The sequence below is a fragment of the Danio rerio genome, chromosome 4 (genome assembly GCF_052040795.2).
Source record: "Danio rerio strain M-AB ecotype USA chromosome 4, GRCz13ab, whole genome shotgun sequence".
In the NCBI taxonomy this organism is placed as follows: Eukaryota; Metazoa; Chordata; class Actinopteri; order Cypriniformes; family Danionidae; genus Danio; species Danio rerio.
Genome location: NC_141024.2, coordinates 79,934,154 through 79,955,360, shown reverse-complemented (window position 1 = coordinate 79,955,360; position 21,207 = coordinate 79,934,154). Strand labels below are relative to the sequence as shown.

General features: G+C 38.4%; 1 protein-coding gene, 1 long non-coding RNA gene, 1 other non-coding gene and 1 pseudogene across 6 annotated transcripts in view; 1 reads left to right on the top strand and 3 right to left on the bottom strand.

Moving 5' to 3' along the window:
- Nucleotides 1–21,207, top strand: part of LOC137491095 (uncharacterized) — a 171,267-nt gene that overhangs the window by 35,988 nt on the left and 114,072 nt on the right. The window lies entirely within an intron of this gene.
- LOC148682998 (uncharacterized) overlaps nucleotides 1–21,207 on the bottom strand; it is a 256,238-nt gene that overhangs the window by 165,898 nt on the left and 69,133 nt on the right. The window lies entirely within an intron of this gene.
- trnak-cuu (transfer RNA lysine (anticodon CUU)) lies at nucleotides 8,339–8,411 on the bottom strand. Its single transcript has one exon. It is a non-coding gene; the product is annotated as a tRNA-Lys (tRNA).
- Nucleotides 12,341–21,012, bottom strand: LOC103910717 (uncharacterized; annotated as a pseudogene). Its single transcript, XR_015483369.2, has 2 exons — nucleotides 20,934–21,012; nucleotides 12,341–13,815 (listed from the first exon to the last, which is right to left on the bottom strand). The product of XR_015483369.2 is annotated as an uncharacterized LOC103910717, transcript variant X1 (transcript).

The window sequence follows — 21,207 nt, the reverse complement described above, 5'->3', positions numbered from 1 at the left end:
AGCTCTTTGTACACAGTTTAAAAGATTTATTTTAATCTCTAAATTAAAAGACAAAAAAAAATGAATATTTTACTCTGACAGGGTGGACATGTTAAGCTTGACATCATTCATTTTCGAACACAATACGAGGAAAAATAGCAAACATTAGTGTAGATATTTACTGTGGGCACATCAGATGTTTAAACCTCCTCTGAAGAAAAGCAAAATGGGCACAGGAATGCCAATGAGTACATCAGAGGGGTCTTAAAGGGGCATTTACCACATTATGACAGTGTAGACAGCAAACTCAAGGACACATGCAAAACGATTAATAATATTATGAAAACAAAATAAAAGTGATTAAAATGACTTTTTTTTGTGAAATAACTTGTTAAAGACAATAAAAATATTTACAAATGTTTTTAATTTGATCTAATTTATCTACTTTGTAGACTCACTGAAGTTGTCTGAGCAGTGTGTGAGACATGGCAAAACCACATCCATTCAAAGACAGAATATGGCAAAAATTGACAAAAACATTTTAATACACTCATAATTCTACCTGCATGTGTGTAAAAGTTTAACAATTATATCAAAACATCAGAGTTTCATCATTGTGTATATGCCCATAAAAACCTTACTATTTTGATAAATGTGGTTTAATGAAATGTAAGATGATGGTATGAAATTATTTTCTCCAATAAATACATTTAAAAAATGTGTATGTATGGCCCCTGACTTTATTCACAACACTCAGTGTGGCCCTTACTAAGTTTAGATTTGACACCCCTGGTTTAGGGGATTTAGTCAGAACTGAGTTGTGGCCAGCTCCTATGCAAGCTATTGTTTTCAGTCATTCTTCTTACACTTGATACAGTTAACTCACTCTGTATACAGAAAGTAAACATTCCCTTTAATTTTGCACTTAAATATTGCTGGTTATTTTTGATGATTGAGTTTTTTTGAAGATTAAGATTTGATACTTTTTTGGTGCAACCAAATGTTTGCAGCTGTTTCAACTGTCAAATAGGCTTAGAACTGTTCAAATGTTTTAATGGTTAATTTTTCATACATATTCACATAGTACAATTATTTGACAAGTACATAAAGTAAAACAATCACTTTAATTGTTCACTGAATGTTACCCTTAAATAGTGAAAGTTTTCTTGATTTTTACCAACAACTGTTTACATTTAATTGTACAAGTTGCATCTACCTTGAAATAAATGTCTGAACGATTAAAATGTGTTCCTAGAGAAATAGTTCACTAAAAAAAGAAAAATTACTCGCTATTTACTCACTCCTCAAGTGTTTACAAGCCTCTGTGTATTTATTTCTTCTGTTGAACACAAAATAAGATAGTTTGAAGAAAGCTGGAAACCTGTAACCACTGACTCCCATAAAAAAAAACATTCTATGAAAGTCAGTGGTTACAGGTTTTCAGCTTTCTTCAAACAATCTTCTTTTGTGTTCAACAGAAGAAATAAACAAGTAAAGAGTGAGGAAATTGTCAATTTTAATTTTTTTGGTGAAATTGTCCTTTTGAGTTTGTGTTTCTATACAGTTGGGTGTTGCATTATTGTCAACCTTTCACACAGGCCATAAGTGAAACATTTGAACAATTTTGCAACATTGTTTTATTGAAATGGTTTTAATGTGTTTGTTGCACCACATTGTAATGTTTAGTTAAGTACTCATGCATTAAACAACACAACCTCCATATATTGTGTCAAATGTTTTATGTGGCGAATTCAAGATGGAGTGAGTAGGCTACTACACTGAAAAAAAGATTATTTATTGGATTTACAAAAAGTGGTTGCAAACAAATTGTGTGGGCTGAATTTAAACAAACAAATTAAGTTAAACATGACTAAATTTAATTAGTTTGTTTATATTCAGCCCGTATAAATTGTTTGCATTTTTGCTTTGCATTTTTTTATGGGCCAATAAATAATTTGCACATAAAAGTCTGCTTTAATTTAAAAGAAAATTCAGAACTTTTGTAAGATTTCCCCTATATTAGGCACCAGATTCAGCAAAGTTCAGCAGGTCGACCCGGAGACATGAGAAGAGACCAAACTGTAGTTAGAATGGTTTATTCTGCAAGCCTAACACACACAGGATGTGCAGGGATATTTATACACACAGGGCTGATAGCAAAAAGGCACTCCAAATATGGGCAGGTCATACAGCATTTTCTCTTAACATGAATCAGCATATTTCATATCTGAGCATAGTGGAATTTTCCAGCGTGGGTGAAGCTGCGAAATGAAACCAGACCATGGCCTCAGACTTCTAACACCTGCAAAACTGAAACCAGACCATGGCCTCATATTTCTGACACACAAATACATATACACACAAAACCACAAGCACTTCTGCACGTAGCTGCAAACACACTAAAAAGAGGACAAAATGTTCTCTCAGTCCCCTCTTTTAGGCCGAAGGCCTAACGCATTAGTTTATAATTTTGGCCCATCATACTATCCATGGTAGCATAAACACGATTCATCAAACATTGTAAAAGAAAAGGGCCACAGCAACAAATCAACAAGAGGATAATACATACAGGAATCATCATTGTAAGAAAAGGAGTCACCCAGCCGAACAGACCCATCATCCAACCCCATGTAGTGTCTGGGACATAATCAGAAGTCATAGTAGTCTTTAACCCTTGGAGAGTGGACATAGCAGTACTCATTTACATACCCCCCCCTGGGATGCTGTTAAGAGATCTAGAGCCATTCTGTTTTGCAAAACCATGGTACGTAGATTACCCAGCTCCTTATTCTGGGCCTCATTAATTATTTTTGAGGCATTCAGGAATAGGCCCATGCGATAGTCCAGGGTCTTGATTCTTAGTAGAGCTTTTCCCACACCTATTTGCGGAAATAGAGCCAATACCACTTTGTTACCAGTGGTCCATAATTTGAAATCCTCGGGCACGTCAGTACCCCATACAGAGTCATGGGGCTTCATTTCAGGGACACTGCGTTTAACTCTTTGCTGTACTGACAGGACCTGGGCTGTCACAATAAAAGTGTGATCAGTCACATGCACAGGGGCACACTGCCCCATCCAGTTGGCCGGTAGTGACATGTAGGCGTTGTTCCCACACAACCACCACCCACCCTGGACCACATAAGTGCCGTTTGAAGGTCCTGAGATGTCGACTGGGGCCCCCTCTCCCGAGGAGGCAATTTGTTGACAGTTAACAGTGCTTCCCATGAAATGAGAGCCCTTGGTCTGGTTATAACACATAGGGTGTGTAATAGAATGGTTAATAAAAAACCTTGTGGCTAATAGGTGAGGGTTTAGCGTGGCCAAATTTTACCCAAAATAGAGCATCACATATACCATTTCTAATGCCAATCCGGTATGGATCGTAGTCATCGACAATTATATATGGGTCCTGGTACCCTGATCCTGCAAAACTGGCAGAACATTTAGCAGCTGTTTTATTCATGGGTTTGGCATAAAGAGGGGTTTGTTTGGCTGAATGAGGCATAACAGAACATACATAACAACCAGATACATTATATGACCTAGCTAAAACTTTCACATATTGATACCACATATTATTTCAATTGGATTGTCAGCGTCCAGCGTTTCTGCCTGGCTGCATTAGCTTGAGCAACAAGAAAGAGAAACAGTCCCAATGTCCATAGCCACTTCATGCTTATCCTTCTAGTAGTTATGCTGCGTGGAGGTGCTAGCTGATGTTAGGGGCCCCCAAAATCTGTAAAACAAAGAGAGTCTGCAGACAGATTATCATAGTACAAAACTTATACATTTTTATTATTCAATAGGTGCTCGTTTTATCCTGGTTGCATGGATCCACTGTGGAGAAGAGGAGGTTAAAACGGCGGTTCTGGTTACAGCCACGACATCCGTCGGGGGGCCATATTTGGGGTCCCCCAGTTCTGTGCTCATTTTATTGAACTGTCTAATCATTACTCTGTCACCAACCTTAAAGGGGTGTGTTGGGTCTACCGGCATCAGGGCTGAACCAGAATGTATGTTAGTCCAATATGCATGCAATGTTGTTAGTAGCTGTTGTGCACATTCACTCATATGAATATCCAAAGAACCGTCACCCAGTGTGGTACCCCTTTGCCTCCATGGTGAGGGAAAGGGTCGTCCCATCACAGTCTCATAAGGAGAGAGACCGTGAAGACTTTTGTGAGGAAACATCCTCATGTCTGCTAAAACGACAGGTAGCAAGGCGAGCCAATTTGAGTGCCCTGCATGTTGCATAGCCTTTCTTAATTTATCCTTAATGGTCCTATTAGTTCGTTCTACTATACCAGATGATTGTGGATGGTAGGGAATATGTAGCTGCCAATTAATTTGTAGCTCTTTAGCTAGATTTTGGACCACCTTTGCAGTAAAGGAAGTTCCTTTATCTGAGTCTATGGCACATGGTATACCGTATCTTGTAATGATTTCTCTTGTCAAACATCTGACAACTATATTAGCATCTTCTTTACTGCATGGGAAGGCTTCAACCCATTTTGAAAATTTGTCCACAAAAACCAGTAGATATTTATTGGGACCCCTCTTTGGCAGATGTGTAAAATCTACCTGCCATTCCTGAAAAGGTGTTTCAGGAAGGGGCAATTGTTGATGTTGAGCTTGAGGTTTAGTGATATTGTTTTGAGCACATATCAGACATCTATCTAGCGTATTATTGACATGGTGCTGTAAATTATTGATGCATAAAAAGGAAAAGGAACTCATTGTGTCTATTACCCCTCTTCGGCCGCGGTGTGTAACACCGTGAAACTCGCGGACGAGAAAAGGTGCACAGGATGATGGCAGGCATAAGCGGCCTTTCCCATCTAGCATTATTCCATTAGGATCAGTCGTGGCGTCACATTCAGACCAGTAAGTATGGTACTAAGTATTTAGTAAGCTGCTGTTTTAGATGTATTAGGAGCTCCTCCTGATCATCTTTCCACGCGAGGCGTGTTTTTATACGAGTACGTGTCTTTTTATCATCTGTTTCTTCCTTAACAGTTTCTGTTTGTACTATATCAAGCTTGGGATCAAGAGCAGGTATTTTTGTTGTTATTTCTTCATCATCATAGGACGAACCCATTTTGGTTTAAAGGATAAATCGATAATCTGCCCCAATTAGTTGGCAGTGACGCGAACTGCGCAACAGCATGTCTACAAATTGCAGTGGTTTGTCCACTTCGGGCAGAAGAGATATAAGATCTTTAAGAACAGAGGGTGAGGGCGGAATTATCTCTATCCCTCGTGGTTTAGCGACCCACACCGCAGCCACATTAGAGGCTGAAGTAGTGCCCTCCGTGCTGTCGGAGGGGTCTGGTTTATTTTTGATCATTTCTGTCAGTGACGGGTAAATAGAAGGCACTGTAGGAGAAGCACTTACAGAGCATGAAATAGATTGCGGAGGCCCCGTATAAGGGGGTGGTGACGTCATGGTGGTTTTAGCAGCTGCAAGAGAGCCCCTCTTATCTGCCGTAAGGGCGTGTTACTTCGGCTTTTGGGTTTGGGGACAGATTTCAAAACAGTTTTGGGTGTAAAAATGCCTTTTTATCCCTCCATATCGAGCTCATTTTATACCATGTGTCATATCCATTTATCATATATTGGTCATTCCATTCTGGATCCCCATATCAATTTGTAAGCTAACTGAAGGAAACCTGGTTCAAATGTTCCTTCCCTAGGAAAGTCTCTCCATTGAGATTGTCCCTCTGTCCACCCAGCTAAATTGGACAGCCAGGGTTCAGTGTAAAATTCCCACCCACATCTATCCATCCATTGCTTTGGACTCTCACTGGGTTCTGGTTTTGGATATCCTTGTCCCATATTGCTGAAGCTGGTGCGTAATACTTATTTACTAAAATTTATTAAATCCCCTGATTTGTGGAACCCAAATTTAATCGGGTACAACAACACAAATCCTTCTGTGCAATTTACTGTTTGAAGTAAACTTGACAGGCTAGCAAGTGTCAAATTAATAAATTTTCCTGATTTGTGGAACCCAAATTTAATTGAGTACGACGACACAAATCCTTCTGGGCAATTTACTGTGGAAAGTAAACTTGCCAGGATACTCTGTGCTCTAGAACACAGACCTCTCAACTCAATTGTAACTAAAATCTTACGATTTCCTGAGATACACCGGAGCAGGCAGTGTGAATAAAAATTCTCTTACCTGATCAGATGTATCCCGGACGAGCCCCCAGATCTGTAAGATTTCCCCTATATTAGGCACCAGATTCAGCAAAGTTCAGCAGGTCGACCCGGAGACATGAGAAGAGACCAAACTGTAGTTAGAATGGTTTATTCTGCAAGCCTGATGATAAGGATGAGCAGGGGCATATATACATAGTGGGCTGACCTTTAAAAGTTATACAGAAGAAGGAAGACACTCTTAATATGGGCATGTTATACAAACAGAATAAAGAAGAAATGTATATATAGCGGGGACTTTCCAGTAGGGAGCTGTCTGCAAGACCGAAACCAGACGTTGACCTTCAGACCTCCGATGCGCACACACACACAAAAAACCACAGACACTTCTGCTTCTCATGCAAGCACACTTAAAAGAGGACAAAATGTTCTCTCACAAAGTCTGCTACATGCAAGCTTATGTAAGTTTGCTGGGAGAGAGAGAGAAAAGTAGCAGAAACGCCCAACGTGGGGCTCGAACCCACGACCCTGAGATTAAGAGTCTCATGCTCTACCGACTGAGCTAGCCGCGCTGATGAGCAGCTCTTTTAGGAACCAGAAACCGTTTACAGTAATACCTTCCTACCCGTGACAATGTTCTGCTAAATCCTGATTTCATCTTGTAACGCTGGACAGAATGTAGCCCAGGATATATGCCCAGTGCACGGTTTAGCAGTTGCAAGGCAGCAAAATGCCTAATTCGTCCCTGGGTGGGCTTCAACCACCAACCTTTCAGTTAACAGCCAAACGCGCTAACCGATTGCACCACAGAGACTTAGTGAAAGGTCACCTACAGTGGTAAAAAGTCAGAACTTTGTCTCAAAAGGTCTGCTCTATGAACCCTAATGTAAGTTTGCTGAGAGAGAGAGAGAAAAGTAACAGAAACGCCCAACGTGGGGCTCGAACCCACGACCCTGACATTAAGAGTCTCATGCTCTAACGACTGAGCTAGCCAGGCGAATGAGGAGTCACGACTAGAACTAGACACCGTTAACAGTAATACCTTCCCTACCCGTGACAATATTCTGCTAAATCCTGATTTCATCTTGTAACGCTGGACAGAATGTGGCCCAGGATCTATGTCCAGTGCACGTGTTAGCAGTTGCAAGGCAGCAAAATGCCTAATTCGTACCTGGGGGGGGTTGAACCACCAACCTTTCAGTTAACAGCCGAACGCGCTAACCGATTGCGCCACAGCGACTTAGTAAAAAGTCACCTACAGTGGTAGAAACGCGGAACTTTGTCTCAAAGTCTGCTACATGAACCCTAATGTAAGTTTGCTGGGAGAGAGAGAGAAAAATAACAGGAACGCTCAACGTGGGGCTCGAACCCACGACCCTAACATTAAGAGTCTCATGCTCTACCGACTGAGGTAGCCGGGCTGATGAGATGAACTTTTAAGAGCTAAACACTGTTTACAGTAATACCTTCCCTACCCGTGACAATGTTCTGCTAAATCCTGATTTCGTCTTGTGACGCTGGGCAGAATGTGGCCCAGGATCTATGTCCAGTGAACGTGTTAGCAGTTGCAAGGCAGCAAAATGCCTAATTCGTCCCTGGGTGTGCTTGAACCACCAACCTTTCAGTTAACAGCCGAACGCGCTAACCGATTGCGCCACGGAGACTTAGTAAAAAGTCACCTACAGTGGTAGAAACGCGTAACTTTGTCTCAAAGTCTGCTACATGCAACCTTATGTAAGTTTGCTGGGAGAGAGAGAGAAAAGTAGCAGAAACACCCAACATGGGGCTCGAACCCCAACCCTGAGATTAAGAGTCTCATGCTCTACCGACTGAGCTAGCTGGGCTGATGAGCAGCTCTTTTAGGAACCAGAAACCGTTTACAGTAATACCTTCCTACCCGTGACAATGTTCTGCTAAATCCTGATTTCATCTTGTAACGCTGGACAGAATGTGGCCCAGGATCTATGTCCAGTGCACATGTTAGCAGTTGCAAGGCAGCAAAATGCCTAATTCGTCCCTAGGTGGGCTTGAACCACCAACCTTTCAGTTAACAGCCGAACGCGCTAACCGATTGCGCCACAGAGACTTAGTGAAAGGTCACCTACAGTGGTAGAAACGCGGAACTTAGTCTCAAAGTCTGCTACATGAACCCTAATGTAAGTTTGCTGGGAGAGAGAGAGAAAAGTAACAGAAACGCCCAACGTGGGGCTTGAACCCACGACCCTGAGAATAAGAGTCTCATGCTCTACCGACTGAGCTAGCCGGGCTGATGAGATGAACTTTTAAGAGCTAAACACTCTTTACAGTAATACCTTCCCTACCCGTGACAATGTTCTGCTAAATCCTGATTTTGTCTTGTAACGCTGGACAGAATGTGGCCCAGGATCTATGTCCAGTGCACGTGTTAGCAGTTACAAGGCAGCAAAATGCTTGATCCGTCCCTGGGTGGGCTTGAACCACAAACCTTTCAGTTAACAGCCGAACGCGCTAACCGATTGCGCCACAGAGACTTAGTGAAAGGTCACCTACAGTAGTAGAAACGCGGAACTTTGTCTCAAAAGGTCTGCTATATGAACCCTAATGATAGATTGCTGAGAGAATGAGAGGTAACAGAAACGCCCAATGTGGGGCTCTAACCCACGACGCTGAGATTAAGAGTCTCATGCTCTATCGACTGAGCTAGCGGGGATGATGAGAAGCTCTTTTAGGAACCAGAAACCGTTTACAGTAATACCTTCCTACCCGTGACAATGTTCTGCTAAATCCTGATTTCATCTTGTAACGCTGGACAGAATGTGGCCCAGGATCTATGTCCAGTGCACGTGTTAGCAGTTGCAAGGCAGCAAAATGCCTAATTCGTACCTGGGTGGGCTTGAACCACCAACCTTTCATTTAACAGCCGAACACGCTAACCGATTGCGCCACAGAGACTTAGTGAAAGGTCACCTACAGTGGTAGAAACGCAGAAATTTGTCTCAAAAGGTCTGCTATACGAACGCTAATGTAAGTTTGCTGAGATAGAGAGAGAAAATAACAGAAATGCCCAACGTGGGGCTCGAACCCACGACCCTGACATTAAGAGTCTCATGCTCTACCAACTGAACTAGCCAGGCGGATGAGGAGTCCCCACTGGAACTAGACACTGTTAACAGTAATACCTTCCTTACCCGTGACAATGTTCTACTAAATCCTGATTTCATCTTGTAACGCTGGACAGAATGTGGCCCAGGATATATGCCCAGTGCACATGTTAGCAGTTGCAAGGCAGCAAAGTGCGTAATTCGTCAGTGGGTGGGCTCGAATCACCAACCTTTGGGTCATTATATCTTGTTTAATACCCATTTTATTCATTTTATTTATTTACTCATTTATATTAATATGCGAATATGTCTCAATAAATAATTAAAATTTTGTTAATTAGTTGAGTGCTATAGGTCTTACAAAAGCCTTTTATCTAAAAATAGTGTAAAAACTCTTAACTGTACATAAGCTCATTGATCTCTCCATTTTTCTTCTTAAAATGTGTCTCTAGTAATTCATCTTCATCGCTCAACTATTTTTTTTTTTCAATTATTTCAATGCAGTCTTTTGGTATTGCTTTTTTCAACTCATGACATTGTCTTTGTAATTTTGCTTTAACAACTCTTTTATACCCATCCTCCACAATTACTTTTAATGGTACAAATCCTTTTATTACTTCATATAATACATCTTTAACTTGTCTTAATCCTCCGTCCCACCATTCCTTAAAATATAAAACATTTCCTTCACTTAAAATTGTTTAATTCAGTAAAAGTGGTTGTTCTAGAATCTGCGCCCTTGTTTTTGGTATAATCAACACATTTTCTAAAAATCCCCCTCATGATTCTAAGACCTCAACATAATATTTTGGCAGACCTGCTATCATCCGTTTCTTCATCTTCATATATAAAACATTACATCCCATATTAAAATGTCCACATTTCTTCAAATAATAATCCGACAAACTTTTCCAAATCACACCCATTTTCCCTTCCAAAAACCTTTGAATAATCTTAATTGTTAATGTTTTCATTTTTAAAAAACTATCTAAAAGTCCCAGACCTCCTTCTTTTACCTCCCCAATTAAAGTATAATAAGCAATCTTGGCTCTTCCATTTCCCCACAAAAACTTTAAAACTACAACATTAATTTTTTTATAGTATACTTCAGGCAACACAGATACACTTAACACATACCAGACCTTTAACAACATTAAAGAATTTAAGATTAATACTTTCCCTTTTAACGTCAAATTTCTAGCTTTCCAAAATCTCAGTCTTTTCTCAATTCCATTTAAAACTCTCTCCTAATTTTAAATATCTGCTTTATTAGAATCCATCCCCACCCAAATTCCCAACATTTTTTGTGTTCCTTTTCTTCTTTAAAGGGTATATGTTGTGTTATTTCTTTTACTCTTCCCACCCTTGTGCATAAACTTTTTCCCACATTAACCTTAGCTCCTGATGCTTTACAATATCGCTCTAAAATCCCCAACGATGAAGTATCATCAGCGTATTGATACACATCTTCTCTGTTGTCATTGTTTTCTATTTGTATCCTTTTAATGCTTCTATCTGATTTTATTGCCAATCCCAGTGGCTCAGCTACCAGTGTGTATAATAAAGCAGACAGTGGACATCCTTGCCTTATTGATCTAGTTGGTTGAAGACATTCTGTTAAAAAAAAAAATACATTTAATACAAGTTAAAATATCTGTTTAAAAAAATTTAATCAATTTTCTACAATTTTCCCCAAATCCAAACTCCTTAAGAACTGCAAATAAAAAATCCTGCTCTACCCTGTCGAAAGCCTTCTCTAGATCTAAACCTATTAAGCCCCCCCCCTTCTCTTTTTCTTTCATATAGTAAACAATTTACCTTCCCCAATTCACCTGTACCACATGTTTTTTTTGATAGTGGGGAAAACGGGAGCACCCAGAGGAAACCTACGCGAACACTGGGAGAACATGCAAACTCCACACAGAAATGCCAACTGACCAGGGCACAGTACTGTGTGTGTGTGTGTGTGTGTGTGTGTGTGTGTGTGTATGTATATATATAAAGCAGCTACTTTTTTCAGCAAATTATGTACCCTTTAGCCCCTTCACAACCCTTAGAATGTTTATATTATATTTATTTTTGTTTTATTATTAATTTAATTTGTATTTATTTACTTTTTTTATGGTAAATACAATTGTCATTAATATACTGTTTTTTTCCCTATATTTGTGTCTGCCTATTGTTGTAATTGTATTACGTCTTGCTTGTTTATGCATGTAAAGCCTATTTGGTTTGAATATTTTTTAAACATTAAATAAATGTGACTTTTAGTTTCAGTTTTTATTTTGCCCACTTAGTAATAGTCACACACACACACACATGTATATATGTATATATATATATATATATATATATATATATATATATATATATATATATATATATATATATATATATATATAATTAGCCCCTCATGTTTTTTTTTTTACATTTTCTAAATTATGTAAAACATAGTAAGAAAATCTTCACAGTATGTCTGATATTCTTTTCTTCTGGAGAAAGTCTTATTTGTTTTATTTCAGCCAGAATAAAAGCAGTTTTTTATTCTTTTTTAAACCATTTTAAAGACAAAACTATTAGCCCCTTTAAGCTATTTTTTCCCGATAGTCTACAGAACCATCCTTATACAATAACTTGTCGTATTTACTGTCATCATTGCAAACATAAAATAAATCAGTTATTAGAGATTAGTTATTAAAACTATAATGTTTAAAAATGTGCCAAAAAAGTCTTATCTCCATTAAACCGAAATCGGGGAAAAAAAACTTTTTTTTTACTTGTTCAAACTACTTAATTAAAATGTGCTGAAATAACACAATTCTTGAGATTTTGAGATTGGGACAACTTAATGTTCAGTCCAAATAATTTGGTAAAAGTATTAAGTTACCTTAATTTGTGTTGAGACAACATGAAAGAATTGTGTGGAACCCTGCACAAATATGGTAATCGGTTCACAATAAGTTAAAACACACTGTTAGATTTTGCTATTTTGGCTTCTTGGGTCGCTCGCCAATTTATAGATGACTCTTAATACATAAAATAAGTAAGCTGTACAAAGTTCTTACGGGGTGAAGACTTTATTGAAGACAATGAATAGTGAAGTGCCTCAGCTGTGATGTTAACTTGTCTGTCTTCAAGTAACTTAAACCAAAGTACTGTCTGTGAGACACTGCTTTATAACAAAGGATGATGTAATTTGTGAATCATGTTTTAGCTAAGCATGTGATCCTCTCGAAAGTAGTTTATAAATAAACTTCACTTGAATAAACAGCCAAACTACATGAAAAAGCTGCCGTTTTGAATAAACCCGTGTTTGTGTGGACAAGGCCTCAATTTTGAGGACTCTGCTCTCCATTGTGAAGCTTTAGGTGAGCGCTGAGGCTTCTTTTACACTTAAAGCCCTTTCCACACTCACTGCATCTAAAACGATCCTCTCCTGAGTGAATCTTCATGTGTTTCTTAATGGAGTCTTTGCGTGTGAGACTCTTTCCACACTGATCACATGTGAACACTATGGTTCCAGAGTGACCATTCATGTGGTTCTTGAGGCTAGCTTTGGTTGTGAAGCTCTTTCCACACTGAGCACATGCAAACGGCTTCTCTCCGGTGTGAGTTCTAATGTGGTGTTTGAGTGAGCTTATATGTGGAAAACTTTTACCACACTCTGTGCATGTGTAAGGTTTCTCTCCAGTGTGAATCCTCATGTGGATGTAAAGGTCTTGTTTTTTACCTAAACTCTTCCCACACAGTTCGCAGGTGTAAGGTTTCTCCCTAGTGTGAACTCTCATGTGAGCAATCAGGTTCGCCTTTTAACTGAAACTCTTTCCACACTGTTTACAGCTGAAAGGCTTCTCTCCAGTGTGAATTCTCATGTGTGCTGCCAAGTTTCTTGCATGACGAAAGTTTTTTCCACACTGTTGACATGTGTATGGCCTCTCTCCAGTGTGAATTCTCATGTGAGTATTAAAGCTTTGTTTTTGACTAAAACTCTGTCCACACTGTTCGCAGGTGTAAGGTTTCTCCCCAGTGTGAACTCTCATGTGAATATCAAGGTGTGACTTTTGACTGAAACTCTTTCCACACTGTTTACAGCTAAAAGGCTTCTCCCCAGTGTGAATTCTCATGTGAATATCAAGGTTTGGCTTTTGACTGAAACTCTTTCCACACTGCTTACAGCTGAAAGGCTTCTCCCCGGTGTGAATTCTCATGTGTGCTGCAAAGTTTCCAGCATGATAGAAGCTTTTTCCACACTTTTGGCATGTGAACTTACTCTCTCCAGTGTGAATTCTCATGTGGACTTTAAAGCCTTGTATTTGACTAAAACTCTTTCCACACTGTTTGCAGGTGTAAGGTTGCTCCCATGTGTGAACTCTCAAGTGAACATGAAGGTTTGACTTTTGATTGAAACTCTTTCTACACTGTTTACAGCTAAAATTACACCCAGATTTGGATTTCCGATGTCTTCCATGTGATGAAGTCTTTTTAGTCACTGTGGGTTTTTCATCAGTCGTTATTTCTTGGGGTTTCTCAAACAGCAGTTTCTCATCTATTTCATTCTGTTCATGAGTCTCTTCCTTTAGCACCATCCGGTCTAAAAAAAAAAAAGTTAGCTTTAGTATGAAGACTCAAAGTGACAAGCAAGAAATGAATGTTGAATGTCTTACCATAAAATTACCTTACCATTTACTCTCCATCATGTGGTTTTAAACTTTCCTTTATTGTGGAACACAGTAAGCCAGTAGCGTTTTTTTTTTTTTTTATCTTCTGTGTTTAACAGGATCAAGAAACTCATAAAGGTTTAAAACCACATGAGGAAGAATAAATGGTGAGGCTATTTTCATTTCTGCATCAACTATCCCTTTAAAAGGTTCCTACAATTACCCATTTTTTACAAGATGTACAATTAGTCTTTGGTGTTCCCAGAATGTGTCTGAGGTTTCAGCTTAAAATCAGATCATATACACTGTAGAATATTTAATTTTAGGGGTCAGAGGAAAACCAAGCTCTTTTTGTGCCTGTGACTTTAAAAGCAAATGATCAAATGCACTCGCTCTAGATTACTCGTGTTGTGTTCCCTCTTGCTTGGAAGACCCGATTGAGACAAATCCTGCATGTCCATAGCAAGTATGCATAATTCACACTTATATTTGCAAGTTTGCATTATTGTATAAAACTTATGCAAATTCTTAATGCCACATTTGCTTTAAACAGGGGTGATGTGGAGATGGCAAGATGACATCCTTTTTACTTGTTTTCATTTGTTTGTACTTTTGTCTTTGTGTATGCCCTGAGGCTTAGCTGAAGACCTACTTGGTGACATTGTATATACCTGACAAGATGCAGAAATGCCATCTAAAAAGGTTACTTGTGGTTTGTCCAATCGGGTACAGAGACAGCGTAAATATACAAAATAATAATGTTAACCCAGGGTTTACAAATGTGAACTGTCTGTTAATGAACACCCAGGATTATTTTTTAACCCCAGGTATAGCATGAGCAGTGTGGAAGGTGACTACAGATAACCCAGAATTAATACAGGGTAAAGCCTGATTTATACTTCTGCGTCAAACACCGGCGTATGCTACGGCGCTGACGCATAGCCCTTCGCCGTGGCCATCGCCGTCACTGACGTGCACCTCTCAAAAAATGTAACTACACGTCGCAACGACGCGTAGCATAAGCTCTGTGATTGGTCTGCTTGGTAGCGCTGACGAGTCTGGGCGGGACCGAGAGGCGCGCGAATGGCGCGACGCCGCGCGAGCGATTGTTTACAAGTGTGGAGTCCCGTGAAGGAGCTCCGGATGGAAAGTTTTGTTTTGTGTTTACCTCATAGTTAAAGTTGTTGCACGTCCGCCGGTTCCTGCCTCAAAATGAGCGAGTTTGAGCCACTTGTACATCCCGGAAGTGTTCAGGAAATGCAAAAAAGTAGCGAAGAAACTTGACACAGAGGAACATTTACACCTCACTGCCAACTAGCGTTTCGGAAGTGTTAATGCAGACCGGCAGAGACAGCGCGCAGAAGTATAAATGCACAGCCACGCGCGTTGCCTGCGCCGTGGGTTACGCCGGTCACTTGACGCAGAAGTATAAATCAGGCTTTAGAATGACCCAGGGTTAACTATTTGAAGTGTGAAAAGCCCTAAGAATACTCAGCATCAGCTCTCAGGATAAACAGAGTATAATGACAAACAGCAACAATTGTCAATCATGTCATGATGACCTGGGGCCTGTTTCAGTAAGGAGGTTCAACCAACTCAGTTTAATCTTGATCTCTGAGTTCATTTAACGAGAGATTAAATACTCAACAAGTTTTCAATTTCAGAAAAATATTTGAGCTACAAAAGTCTTTCAGTCAAGAGCAGGGAGGGATTTTCTCCTTTTGTTGTTTGATTAATGCTAAAAACAGTCGGCAGCAGGAATATTGCGCACTGTCACTTTTTTTTCTCTGATATGGTTTCTCTTTCACATGTCTTTTGATTCTCAACTTGTTTGTTTATTACACAAATAAGGGTTAATATGAATATTCACTAAACACAGCACTCTGACCCAAATTTGCATGCATTTGACCATAAAAGTGCTCAGATTAAGATGGTGTTAGGTGTGTGTTCTATATGATGGAATAATCATTTATCTCGATTAATGGTTTTTCGATTAAGTGGTAGAGGTTAATATGACATTTAGAATGTAAGCAGGACTAAAAAATCTTTTTAGAACGAGTAATAATCCCATTAATCTAGTTACAGTACATGTCCGTCAAAGGTTAGTGAATTTAAGCTAATTATTCATTAAGAAAGGACAAGCTATTCTGCTATGTGACTTTGTTCTTTGTGTAACTGAAATGTAGGCAATAGCTATGTTTCCATCCAAAAATGCTAATTAAATTTATGCGCAAAACTGGGATGTCACATAAAAGATGTGCGAACAAAGCTGCGTTTCCATCCAATGAATCAAAGAGAACAAAATCGTCACTTCCTGATTAACAGGCCCCAATTAAGAACAGTAAAAACAGAATTTACTGCGGTGGAAGAAGCTACATGAATCTTTTCTTTAAATGACAGCTCAGGGGACAATGCTGGCACACAATGAACACGTGTTGGTGTTTGAAGCAATGAGACGCAGAGAACAGATGCTCTGGAGGTCATTAATAATATAATAACATGAATACTGAAACGGTTCAGGTGTTTTAGAATGACCAAAACAACATTTCAGATGTTTATAATGTTCTCAGCCTGCTGGTTTGTGCATTCACACACATTTTCATCATCATATGATCTCTTATAACAAACCTTTTTAAACACACATACTGGAATTTGTTCAGTAAAAGTGCTTGCGTTGTTTACGTGAGTTTATCTTCTCTTATCGAATAAAAAGTTTGTCCTACTCAGTTATGCACATGTTTCTTTATGCTTATATTTCAAAGGTTATGTGCATCGTGACGTTTCAATCAACCAATTTTTTATGCTCATAGCCTATCCAAAAAGCACAATATGTAAGGCTAAGTGAGAAATACCGCTTTATCTTTTAAAAAGGGGAGGAGACCGACAGAAAACTCTCTTTCAGAGACAGGCTCTCTTGCTCTGCAAACAAGTGTGTTCATGACTATACATACAAAGAAAAACAATGAAATAAGAAAATATGACTTTGCTACAACAAGCAGCATTAGGCATGGGCCAGTATAAGATTCTGACAGTATGACAACCTTGAATAAAAAATATCACAGTTTCATGGTACTGTGATTACTCCTCTTAAATATATTCTTTTAAATGTCTGGGTAAAAAAAACAAAACACTTTTTCCTCATTGAACACAAAACATTTTCTTTTGAGAAACTTTTAAAGTATTTTGGAGCAGTAAACATGTCAGGCTAAAGGCTGATTTATACTTCAGCGTCAAACGCCGGCATATGCTACAGCGCTGACGCATAGCCCTTCGCCGTGGCCGTCGGCGTCACTGACGTGCACCTCTCAAAAAATGTAACTACACGTCGCAACAACGCGTAGCGCAAGCTCTGTGATTGGTCGGCTTTGTAGCACTGACGAGTCTGGGCAGGACCAAGAGCCGCGCGAACGGCGCAAGCGATTGTTTACAAGTGTGGAGTCCCGTGAAGGAGCTCCGGATGGAAAGTTTTGTTTCGTGTTTACCTCATAGTTAAAGTTGTTGCACGTCTGCCGGTTCCTGCCTCAAAATGAGCGAGTTTGAGTCACTTGTACAACCAGGAAGTGTTCAGGAAAAGCAAAACAGAAGCGAAGAAACTCGACACAGAGGAACATTTACACCTCACTGCCAACTAGCGTTTCGGAAGTGTTAATGCAGACCAACAGAGACAGAAGACAGAAGTATAAATGCACAGCTGCGCGCGTTGCATGCGCCGTGAGTTATGCCGGTCACTTGACGCAGAAGTATAAACCAGGCTTAAATCACTCAATTGAATACTTGACTTCTGCTGTCTTCATTTGTTTCATAAACACAGATTTCTATACAATTTAAAATGGTCAAATCTTAAAATCTTTGGAGATCTTTTCTGCTGGAGATACTGTTGTCCTGAAAAACTTAAAACAAAATGTAAAAAAAAAAAAAAAAACGTACATATAGCGATGAACGGCACAGCAGAAAATATTGGCGGTTTTAAAACCTCGACTTTTTTCAAACTGCGTTGAAAAAAACCTTGAAAACGGTTATCGTCCCATGCCTCAGCAGCACAACACTGTTTTTAGGATCTAAAAATGTATTCTTTAACAAAAGTCTCAAGCAAAAAGATTCCAATGGCGCCGCCTGCTGGTACATGAAGAATATGGTAAATACTGACAAACTTTACACTCAAATGTTTGCATATCATCAGCATGCTGTAATTCATTTCTTAAGCAGCAAAAGTCATTTTTAGACTAGTTTGTTGGCCAGTTGTAGTCAGCGCATTGTTAAACGTTATTGTTCCACAATAGTCATTTAGTCTCACGTCACCCTGCAGCAACATCATATAGGTTAGAATTCTGTACAATGTTTTATAATAATTAATTACTTTAGTGTCCATTTCATTCAGCATATTTAATATTGGGGCATCCATGTTTTTTTTTTTATACTTTAAACCAGAGTTTCTGCAGGTTTCACTAAGTTAAATGTAAGACTTTAAGACACTTTTAAGACCATTATGAGAATTTTAGACTCATAAAGCGCTAAAGGCTAAGGAATTTTTCAAATAGCCCAGATGAAAAACATTTTAATTTGCCCTATTAAAAAAAAATTGATAATTTAATACATTTAATAATACAATAATAAATAAATTAAAAATATATATTATAGATATTTCTTAGCAAAAGATTTTAAAATGTGTGTAACAACAAGCAAGCTTTACTTGTATCCACACACTTTTTTTCCTAAATAAACTTTCATTAAAAAATAATTAAAAATGAACAAATGTTTTAAAAACTATAACAAACTAAATCTACACAACAATCTGTCCTCGATGTCTTCAGCAGTAAATACATGGAGCACATTTAAACAAATGTTATTGTAAGGAAAATACTTAAACCATTGTAATAAATAGAGTTAAAATGACGTTTTTGAATAAAAGTTGAAAGTTTTATTGAGATGGATTGTTGGTTATTGTGTGGGTTTTGGCCAGATTGGGTAGCAAAACATGAACAAAGGAAAATGAAGACTTGTTTAAAAAGATTAAAGACCTACAACACAACATTTCAGTAAATTTAAGACTTTTTAAGGCAGAAAATTTTGATTTTGGAATTTACGACATTTTAAGACCCCGCAAAAACCCTGTTTAAACACAATAGCCGTGATAATTAGTTATTATAATAATTATTTAATTCTAACTCAGATACTATCTGTGAGAACTAGTAACAACTACTAGAAACTAGTTTAACCCATAAAGAAGTCGATGAAAAAAGTTAATTTGGATCAACGTGACATATGCAAATGGAAAGAACTAAGCCAACACCATCACCATAATAGCAGATATCTTCTATGAGAATACTGTAGGTCAAATATCTTCAGCTCAGTTTAAGTTTTTATTTTTTTTAATTAGTTGTTTTTATTTATTTTATACAGCGCTGGTGCTCAAGGACACTTTACAAACAGTAGGATAACAAGAAAAGCAATAACCTTAAGAAGGTAAAGAAAATGGGAGACTAATAATACATAAAATAATGACAAAAGACACGAGAACAAGTAACAAGAGAGAAACTCATTCCTGTCTTTCAATAGTTATGTTTCCATCCACCTATTTTTATGCACATAAAAAACGGTTTATGGAAACACCATGAAGCAAAAAAAAAAAAGTGCATAACTGAGTAGGATAAACGTTTTATTCATATTCATATCCATATACTTTATAAATAATATTTCAAACCTCCTCCGGTGTTTATTGTTTTAGAAAATATCTCAAATCTTTTTTTCAGATAGGCCTTTGTAAAATGAAAGTTTAATATGGCTTTAAAATGGTTTGATTTATGTACTGTTTATAGGCTACCTAAATTATTATAGCTAGATTTAATGTTTTATATTGGTTTATTTATTTTTTGTGATTTTATTATATCTGATATTTATAATTATTTAAATTATTTCAATATATCTTGGGCTATTTTATTAGGATATGACACTATTGTTTTTGAGTCTACAAAAATGGACACGAAATTTGTAAAGTTTAATGTCTTTCTGTTGTATTTATGTTGTGTATTATCTTCAAAATAAATAAAAACAGAAGCCGCTCGCAGCATCAACAGAACTGTGAGAGAGCGCTCTTTTGCTCGGTCTTACATTCACATACAGGCATCTAAACAAGCACAAACACCTTTTAAACTTGACAAAAACTCTCAAAAACCTTTACTGTCTGCTGTGTCTTTAATATGGTGTAAAGATTATTATGCGTTATTGAAACATCAAGGAGGATGCAGCAAAGTCACTTATAAATGAAAACCTTATTATTTTATGCAACAGCCTTACATTTAAAAGGGAAACATAAGGGCGATCATACGCAAAAAGACCCCAGCCTAAATGGCTAGATGCATCTACTCATGTGCGATTGGAAAACTAGTGTCTGCCTCTCCTTTCACTCCGCCCCGAAGCCCCAGCTGGCCCTCTTTGGCCCAAGGTATTCGGCGGGCCAAAAAAGGTTGGCCGCTGGCCCCGAGAAAGCCCCGCTTTGGCTCAATTAGGCCCTGGAAGTGACAGTGGAAACGCGACTGGCCTTAGCTCGCCCTGTCCCTCTCTCTTTATACGCGATAGTGGAAACGTGGCTATTGATCCAGCTTCTCTTATCGCAGCAAATTCCATTTTTACTGTTGATATTTGGCACCAGTTAATCAGGAAGTGATGATTTTGTTCACTTTGACTCTTTGTCGCTGTATTTTGCACTGTTGTTGTAAAAAAACTGTCTGTATTTTGTACTGTCTGGAGCCAGCACCTAAGCTTTTCACTCATCATAGCACAAGTGCTGCTGATGATGTGACAATAAAAGTGATTTGATTTGAATGGAAACGCAGTTTTATTTGCATATCTTTTATGCAATAATCCAGTTTTGCGCATAAAGTTAAATTTGCATTTTTGGATGTAAACATAGCTCATTAGTGCTTATGTGCATTTAGGAGAACTAGGCAGCACACTCAGTGCTGCAAGATGGATTAATTTAGCAGTCTTATTATTAAAATATATCTGAATGAGGATTAAATGACTGAGTTGGTCTTTAAAAATAAAAATCAACCTGTTTGTTCCTGCAGATCTTCCTGTTTGACTGTGAATGTTTCTTCAATCTTCACATCTTCACTCTCCTCTTTAATTATGAAAGTAAATCAGTTGCGAAACTCGAGAGCTTGCAAATGTAAATGTGAGCACTTGTGATAATAATATTTGTATGTGTAGGTTGAAATGTACACTTACAGCTCTGATGTGAACAGCTGAAATCCTCGATTTGCACACACACACAACAATCCACACACTTATGTTTTAAATTCGAAGTTGCAGATTAATAGTTGTGC